Raw genomic sequence first — 8,457 nt, 5'->3', positions numbered from 1 at the left:
CCCCCGAAACCATCTGTCTAGGTTTTTTTCTGCGCCACAGTCTCTCTATCTCTGCAAGGCTGTTGGGTCAGATACCTTCTATGTTATTCCTGAACCCATGTGCCCCACATCTGAGATGTCTCCCGTCTCCTTGATCCTGGATTCAAAGCATTGAAAGCTGGGATGAATAGCTGTACACTGACAATGACAGTTGGCACTTTACTGTAAAGAAAACGGTTTCTTTTAAAGTAATGATTTGTACTGGATGAATGATTTGATGATGATAAGTAATTTTTCTCACCAATATATTATTGCAGTAGTTATCTGTGAAGGAATTTTGATGCTGGTTGTGCTGGCATAGTATTAGGCAAGATATATTTTTTTATCAAGGAAATAACAAGGATATTGTACTCTTAAAATAAATAAATGCATTTTCCAATGAAAACAAAATCAATGAAGCAGGGTTACCTTTGTGGAAATATGATGTAACGTATATCGTTTTCACAAAATTTACAAACTAACCATGAGATTAGTGGCTTCATATTATTTCAAAATTGTCAATCAGAGTAAGTGACAAATGAATTTAATCAATTTCCTCAAAGAAACATGACTAAGTTAGATTAGGTAACATTTAGTATGATGTATTTGTGCTATTTCTCTTATACATTGGTCATGGCATAAATTGCAACACTAAGAAGAAGCATGGCATACAAATATTTTATAGGTGGCATTTCGCTTTTGCTGCTTCGGGTAATAATTGCTCAGATTTCAAAAGGCCCTGTATTATGAATTTTTCAGGTTATATGGACTTCAAGAATCCCACCTCCCCATGTTAGTGGATGGCACATTGGCCAAAATACAATATCAAAGTACACTTCAAATACATTTTCTCAAAGATGGTGTCTGTCATTTTAGGTATTTTCTTTTACCACACTGATATATGTCTTGAGTTTTATATTTTTTAGAAAGTTTGATTTTACTCTGCTATTTGATGCTGTAAAACTGGGGTGAAGTATCATGATTTATGGCTGAGACTGACTCAGAACAACCCAGTCTCATCAGGAAACGTTCAGTGGGAACGTTGGTCCACTTGGACAAACGTTTCCATCTCACAATCTGGCCTATCAGATTGTGAGATGGAAACGTTTGGTCCGCCCATTGTTTTGCATTGATGTGTTTTCACGTCACGTGACTCCCGAGTTCCCGTCTACGGAAAGGAAAACATGGCGGACAGTCCTTGTTTTTTCAGATAAAAATATGATTTTGTAACTTAGTCTGGGCATAAAAATACATTCTGACACCATTTCTAGCGAGAAATGTGGTCTTTGCTTCCACAGTCTTCAGCCAGTTCGTGCTTATGATATATATTTTAATAGTTATCACGAATGTTTTTTTCGTTGCTATGATGGTTGCTATGGACGCTGCCATGCCGAGAACCACGTCGTAGCGTGCTGTTTAAATCACCGTCCCTGCGTGGTGTCGTTCAGTGCTCGTGAATGTTATTCATGTTAAATAATATTAGTATTTGAGGCTAGATTACACCTCTAATGCGGAGGATCCTGCGAGTCTGTTCATACGGAGGCGGACACGAGTGGGCCACCGGACCGAGTCCGCCACCGGACCGAGTCCGCCACCGGAAATAACGTGTGGCTGTCAACATCCGGTCCCTTTAACTAGAAGCTGCGTCATACACACGGAGCATTTGGGAGACCACGATGTCGTCTTCCTTCTGTCAGGTAAGTAGTTTATTGTTTTTAAAGATCGTTACGATCTAGGTTCACAGTCCGAGTGCTGAGACAGCGGATGTGGAGTCCGTCGATACCCACAATGGATGCTTTTCTTCAGCTAATGTGCCATTGTTAGCCACATGCTTCAGCCCACGGTAGCATGTGATTACCTGGGAGGTGAAAACATGGTTATTCAAACCAGTTCAAGATGCTTAGCTCATCATTGAGGGACGCTACAATATAAATATAAACATGAATTTGATTTATGAATGCTTTAGATTAATAAGGAGCGTATTTCTCTACCAATACTTCACAATAACAGATCAATTTGGTTTAATGTATAGAATGTAATATGACAATAATGTTTTCATGTTATGGAGTTGCGATTCATTTTATAAAACAATTCCTATGTTCTGTTTTTTAATCAAGGAGGATCCAAGTGAAGCTACAGGAGTATGATGAAGAGCAAGAAGGGCAGCCTGGAGAGAAAGAGGAGCCGGGTTGAGCCCACTACTCTCATCCACGTACCACGAGGAAGATGAGGGAGAGAAATTATCCTACCATTAAAGAGGTACTTTTAAGTTACATACCAGAAACACCATTTTATATAATGTGCCAAATATACATTTTTATTAAATCCCCAAAGTACGCTGGCTGAAATACAAGTTAATATCACACTGAAAGAGTTTTGATCAATCATGCTTCCCTGCTGTGGTTGTTCAACTGGGAAAACAACTTTTTCCACAGGAAGGCAAGTAAATTTAAGGAATGCTTGTGCAAAGTTTTCCTCTGTTATGTATAATGATGACCCCCATCAGACATTATGTTAGCAATATTTACACCTTTTCATTTATACTGTTTATTTCTGTCTACATGTGTGAATTTGCCTTCATTAGTTTCAGAAAAGAGCGATCATGTATCGGTCAGTGGGCGGCAGCCCAAGACTCCGCAAACTAGTCTTTAAGCAAAGTAGACGAAGGCATTGAGGTTGCGGCCTGCCATCATTATTATTTTGCTTAAGGGACTGAATATGTTTCATGCAGAAATATTAGCATTTTCCTTATATCTACCAAAACTGCTTGTTTCACAGACTGCAGTTTTGTTTTGATCCGATGTGGTGTGCAAATACCAACTGTATCTGCAATGGGTTGTTGGGCATTAATATTTGTAACTCTAATTTTGTTTTGACAGACTGTGCAAAGAATGTTGAGAACATCACCACTCTACAGGAATACACAGTCCAGTAATGTGTGTCAGAAGTTCAGTAGTGAACGACAGGTACTGTGGAAAAATGTGTGTCATTGTTGTACAATGTCCTTTGACTCTGTTTACACAAGGTCAACACAAAAAGGTTTGATTGTAAACTGATATTGGTATGAATTCATGTTATACTCCTCTTCACAAGAAACAAACAATTTACAAAAAAAACCACTAGAATTACCGCACTGCGTTGTATGACTCCGCTAACCAGTGCAGTGTCCGTCTACATATTTCTACATATTTTCTCTCATATAAATGTCACTGTAACCTCTTGACAACTGAAACCATAACATGAGGTCAGTGTGGCCTTGACCTTTTGACTTTAAGACAAATACACAGTTAGACAACCCGAAAACATGCAGTAATGCCTCCGGCGACTCGCTATTACAGAGGCATTAAAATGTTAAGTGTAGTAGACTGGATTTTATTGGTGTTACATTGGACATCTTGTATTGGTACACAAAAAATATATTTGGTTTCACATTCTAGATGGCATAAGCAGAGACATCAACTCAGGAAATGGATTTCTGCAGAAAAGAAAGCCTTGTATGTGTGTATATATACATACAAACGCACTTTTAAAACGTTTTGTTTTTTATCATATATTCTCAGGTATTACTGACGCATTTACGGAGATGGGACATAAGGGCCTTGTCTGCGTGCCCAAGAGAAGATTCCACAGAGTTCAAGCTGAGCAGGCTGCAGCAGGTTTGGAGGAATACTCCTCTGAAGAGGAAACATGGCGAGGTTCTTCTCCACTGATGAAGAAATGTGAGTGCTGTGATTAGGTCAAATCTGCTAAAATGCTACTGTGGCTCCTGGGCCCTGCTATTAGCTTGGTGTTTGGTAGCTGTTAGCTTTAGCATATTTATTTTTTAGGGGCCTGTCTGACGTTTATGTTTTAAAAAAAAAATCAGAGGGAACCATCTTCATAATTTAACACTATGGTTTCTTTGTGTCCTTCAGATCTTCTCAAGAGAAGCTGCCTCAGCTCCACGGTCCCTCCTGCAGCCTCCACTCCTGATGCTAACCCCCGGTCTCCATCACACCATCCGGGCAGACCTGGAGTCACAGAACTTTGTCCAGAGCTGCCGTCTGAGAATTGTTGATCATATAATTTTCAGCAGATGCCTTAATGTAATGTTTGTGCACAATAAATGACATTGATCATAACATATTGGTATTTCCTTGCAGTCATACACCATGATATTGGCAGATAAGATGTTGATTACATTAAAGCAGTGAAAGCAACATAAACACACAATGATCCAATGGATTTGAAGTAGAATGGGCACGTTACATTCTGTAGAGAGTACCTCAGTAACGGAAGTCAGAAAATAACTTTATCTGAGGTTCAGTCAGTTATAGTCACAGCAAAGCACACAGGTCTTGTTGTCTAAGTGGCAACCATATCATATTGTTTAAGATGTGTAACATCAAGCTTGTGTATCAGGGCTAAATACATCCAGTCATAAGTAAGTTCACCCTCTTGTTAACACTAAAAGTAGGTGACCCAGATGTTTCACAATGCAATCTGATAAGGTCTTATGAGAAACATTCTTAACATTAAAGAAATGAACACAGAGGATAGCAATAGATGTTTCACTTTAAATCAGTAGCTGGTAATCGGCAGACTGACTTATTCAAACACATTAATACTACAATGAATGAGGCAGGGGTTTGCTATCAGAAATTGTTTCTGGGACATTAATTTAAAAGATCTCCAGTATAAGCAAATGTGTTCTAAAATTGGTTTACATCCAAGTGAGAGGCTGTCCCATCTCATGGATTTAAGATATATATATTGTTTGTATTAGCTGTCCCTCAGTGAAGTACTTGCACTTCTTGAAAAGCTCTATATAAATAAGATGTATTATTGTTTATACATTGCCCTCTGGTATATGTTTTCCTAAGTCATTGTAGATACAGAAACAACAGTATGGTTCAGGTGACAGTAAGTGGAAGGTGAAGGTCATTTCCATGAGCTCAAGAGAAACCTAATGTGACGATATAGTTGATTTCTGATAGGAAGCACCTGCCTCATTCATTGTAGTATTAATGTGTTTGAATAAGTCAGTCTGCCGATTACCAGCTACTGATTTAAAGTGAAACATCTATTGCTATCCTCTGTGTTCATTTCTTTAATGTTAAGAATGTTTCTCATAAGACCTTATCAGATTGCATTGTGAAACATCTGGGTCACCTACTTTTAGTGTTAACAAGAGGGTGAACTTACTTATGACTGGATGTATTTAGCCCTGATACACAAGCTTGATGTTACACATCTTAAACAATATGATATGGTTGCCACTTAGACAACAAGACCTGTGTGCTTTGCTGTGACTATAACTGACTGAACCTCAGATAAAGTTATTTTCTGACTTCCGTTACTGAGGTACTCTCTACAGAATGTAACGTGCCCATTCTACTTCAAATCCATTGGATCATTGTGTGTTTATGTTGCTTTCACTGCTTTAATGTAATCAACATCTTATCTGCCAATATCATGGTGTATGACTGCAAGGAAATACCAATATGTTATGATCAATGTCATTTATTGTGCACAAACATTACATTAAGGCATCTGCTGAAAATTATATGATCAACAATTCTCAGACGGCAGCTCTGGACAAAGTTCTGTGACTCCAGGTCTGCCCGGATGGTGTGATGGAGACCGGGGGTTAGCATCAGGAGTGGAGGCTGCAGGAGGGACCGTGGAGCTGAGGCAGCTTCTCTTGAGAAGATCTGAAGGACACAAAGAAACCATAGTGTTAAATTATGAAGATGGTTCCCTCTGATTTTTTTTTTAAAACATAAACGTCAGACAGGCCCCTAAAAAATAAATATGCTAAAGCTAACAGCTACCAAACACCAAGCTAATAGCAGGGCCCAGGAGCCACAGTAGCATTTTAGCAGATTTGACCTAATCACAGCACTCACATTTCTTCATCAGTGGAGAAGAACCTCGCCATGTTTCCTCTTCAGAGGAGTATTCCTCCAAACCTGCTGCAGCCTGCTCAGCTTGAACTCTGTGGAATCTTCTCTTGGGCACGCAGACAAGGCCCTTATGTCCCATCTCCGTAAATGCGTCAGTAATACCTGAGAATATATGATAAAAAACAAAACGTTTTAAAAGTGCGTTTGTATGTATATATACACACATACAAGGCTTTCTTTTCTGCAGAAATCCATTTCCTGAGTTGATGTCTCTGCTTATGCCATCTAGAATGTGAAACCAAATATATTTTTTGTGTACCAATACAAGATGTCCAATGTAACACCAATAAAATCCAGTCTACTACACTTAACATTTTAATGCCTCTGTAATAGCGAGTCGCCGGAGGCATTACTGCATGTTTTCGGGTTGTCTAACTGTGTATTTGTCTTAAAGTCAAAAGGTCAAGGCCACACTGACCTCATGTTATGGTTTCAGTTGTCAAGAGGTTACAGTGACATTTATATGAGAGAAAATATGTAGAAATATGTAGACGGACACTGCACTGGTTAGCGGAGTCATACAACGCAGTGCGGTAATTCTAGTGGTTTTTTTTGTAAATTGTTTGTTTCTTGTGAAGAGGAGTATAACATGAATTCATACCAATATCAGTTTACAATCAAACCTTTTTGTGTTGACCTTGTGTAAACAGAGTCAAAGGACATTGTACAACAATGACACACATTTTTCCACAGTACCTGTCGTTCACTACTGAACTTCTGACACACATTACTGGACTGTGTATTCCTGTAGAGTGGTGATGTTCTCAACATTCTTTGCACAGTCTGTCAAAACAAAATTAGAGTTACAAATATTAATGCCCAACAACCCATTGCAGATACAGTTGGTATTTGCACACCACATCGGATCAAAACAAAACTGCAGTCTGTGAAACAAGCAGTTTTGGTAGATATAAGGAAAATGCTAATATTTCTGCATGAAACATATTCAGTCCCTTAAGCAAAATAATAATGATGGCAGGCCGCAACCTCAATGCCTTCGTCTACTTTGCTTAAAGACTAGTTTGCGGAGTCTTGGGCTGCCGCCCACTGACCGATACATGATCGCTCTTTTCTGAAACTAATGAAGGCAAATTCACACATGTAGACAGAAATAAACAGTATAAATGAAAAGGTGTAAATATTGCTAACATAATGTCTGATGGGGGTCATCATTATACATAACAGAGGAAAACTTTGCACAAGCATTCCTTAAATGTACTTGCCTTCCTGTGGAAAAAGTTGTTTTCCCAGTTGAACAACCACAGCAGGGAAGCATGATTGATCAAAACTCTTTCAGTGTGATATTAACTTGTATTTCAGCCAGCGTACTTTGGGAATTTAATAAAAATGTATATTTGGCACATTATATAAAATGGTGTTTCTTGTATGTAACTTAAAAGTACCTCTTTAATGGTAGGATAATTTCTCTCCCTCATCTTCCTCGTGGTACGTGGATGAGAGTAGTGGGCTCAACCCGGCTCCTCTTTCTCTCCAGGCTGCCCTTCTTGCTCTTCATCATACTCCTGTAGCTTCACTTGGATCCTCCTTGATTAAAAAACAGAACATAGGAATTGTTTTATAAAATGAATCGCAACTCCATAACATGAAAACATTATTGTCATATTACATTCTATACATTAAACCAAATTGATCTGTTATTGTGAAGTATTGGTAGAGAAATACGCTCCTTATTAATCTAAAGCATTCATAAATCAAATTCATGTTTATATTTATATTGTAGCGTCCCTCAATGATGAGCTAAGCATCTTGAACTGGTTTGAATAACCATGTTTTCACCTCCCAGGTAATCACATGCTACCGTGGGCTGAAGCATGTGGCTAACAATGGCATATTAGCTGAAGAAAAGCATCCATTGTGGGTATCGACGGACTCCACATCCGCTGTCTCAGCACTCGGACTGTGAACCTAGATCGTAACGATCTTTAAAAACAATAAACTACTTACCTGCCAGAAGGAAGACGACATCGTGGTCTCCCAAATGCTCCGTGTGTATGACGCAGCTTCTAGTTAAAGGGACCGGATGTTGACAGCCACACGTTATTTCCGGTGGTGGACTCGGTCCGGTGGCGGACTCGGTCCGGTGGCCCACTCGTGTCCGCCTCCGTATGAACAGACTCGCAGGATCCTCCGCATTAGAGGTGTAATCTAGCCTCAAATATTAATATTATTTAACATGAATAACATTCACGAGCACTGAACGACACCACGCAGGGACGGTGATTTAAACAGCACGCTACGACGTGGTTCTCGGCATGGCAGCGTCCATAGCAACCATCATAGCAACGAAAAAAACATTCGTGATAACTATTAAAATATATATCATAAGCACGAACTGGCTGAAGACTGTGGAAGCAAAGACCACATTTCTCGCTAGAAATGGTGTCAGAATGTATTTTTATGCCCAGACTAAGTTACAAAATCATATTTTTATCTGAAAAAACAAGGACTGTCCGCCATGTTTTCCTTTCCGTAG

General features: G+C 39.2%; 2 long non-coding RNA genes across 2 annotated transcripts; one reads left to right on the top strand and one right to left on the bottom strand.

Moving 5' to 3' along the window:
• Window positions 1-1,640: 1,640 nt before the first annotated feature.
• LOC133007223 (uncharacterized) lies at window positions 1,641-4,139 on the top strand. The gene is made up of 5 exons (XR_009679715.1): window positions 1,641-1,715; window positions 2,136-2,277; window positions 2,898-2,984; window positions 3,579-3,737; window positions 3,933-4,139. It is a non-coding gene; the product is annotated as an uncharacterized LOC133007223 (long non-coding RNA).
• A 1,365-nt stretch (window positions 4,140-5,504) lies between these two features.
• Window positions 5,505-7,995, bottom strand: LOC133008346 (uncharacterized). The gene is made up of 5 exons (XR_009680515.1): window positions 7,929-7,995; window positions 7,367-7,508; window positions 6,660-6,746; window positions 5,907-6,065; window positions 5,505-5,711 (listed from the first exon to the last, which is right to left on the bottom strand). It is a non-coding gene; the product is annotated as an uncharacterized LOC133008346 (long non-coding RNA).
• Window positions 7,996-8,457: the final 462 nt, after the last annotated feature.

The sequence above is a fragment of the Limanda limanda genome, chromosome 1 (assembly GCF_963576545.1).
Source record: "Limanda limanda chromosome 1, fLimLim1.1, whole genome shotgun sequence".
Taxonomy (NCBI): Eukaryota; Metazoa; Chordata; class Actinopteri; order Pleuronectiformes; family Pleuronectidae; genus Limanda; species Limanda limanda.
This window is presented reverse-complemented; position numbering and strand designations above follow the sequence as displayed.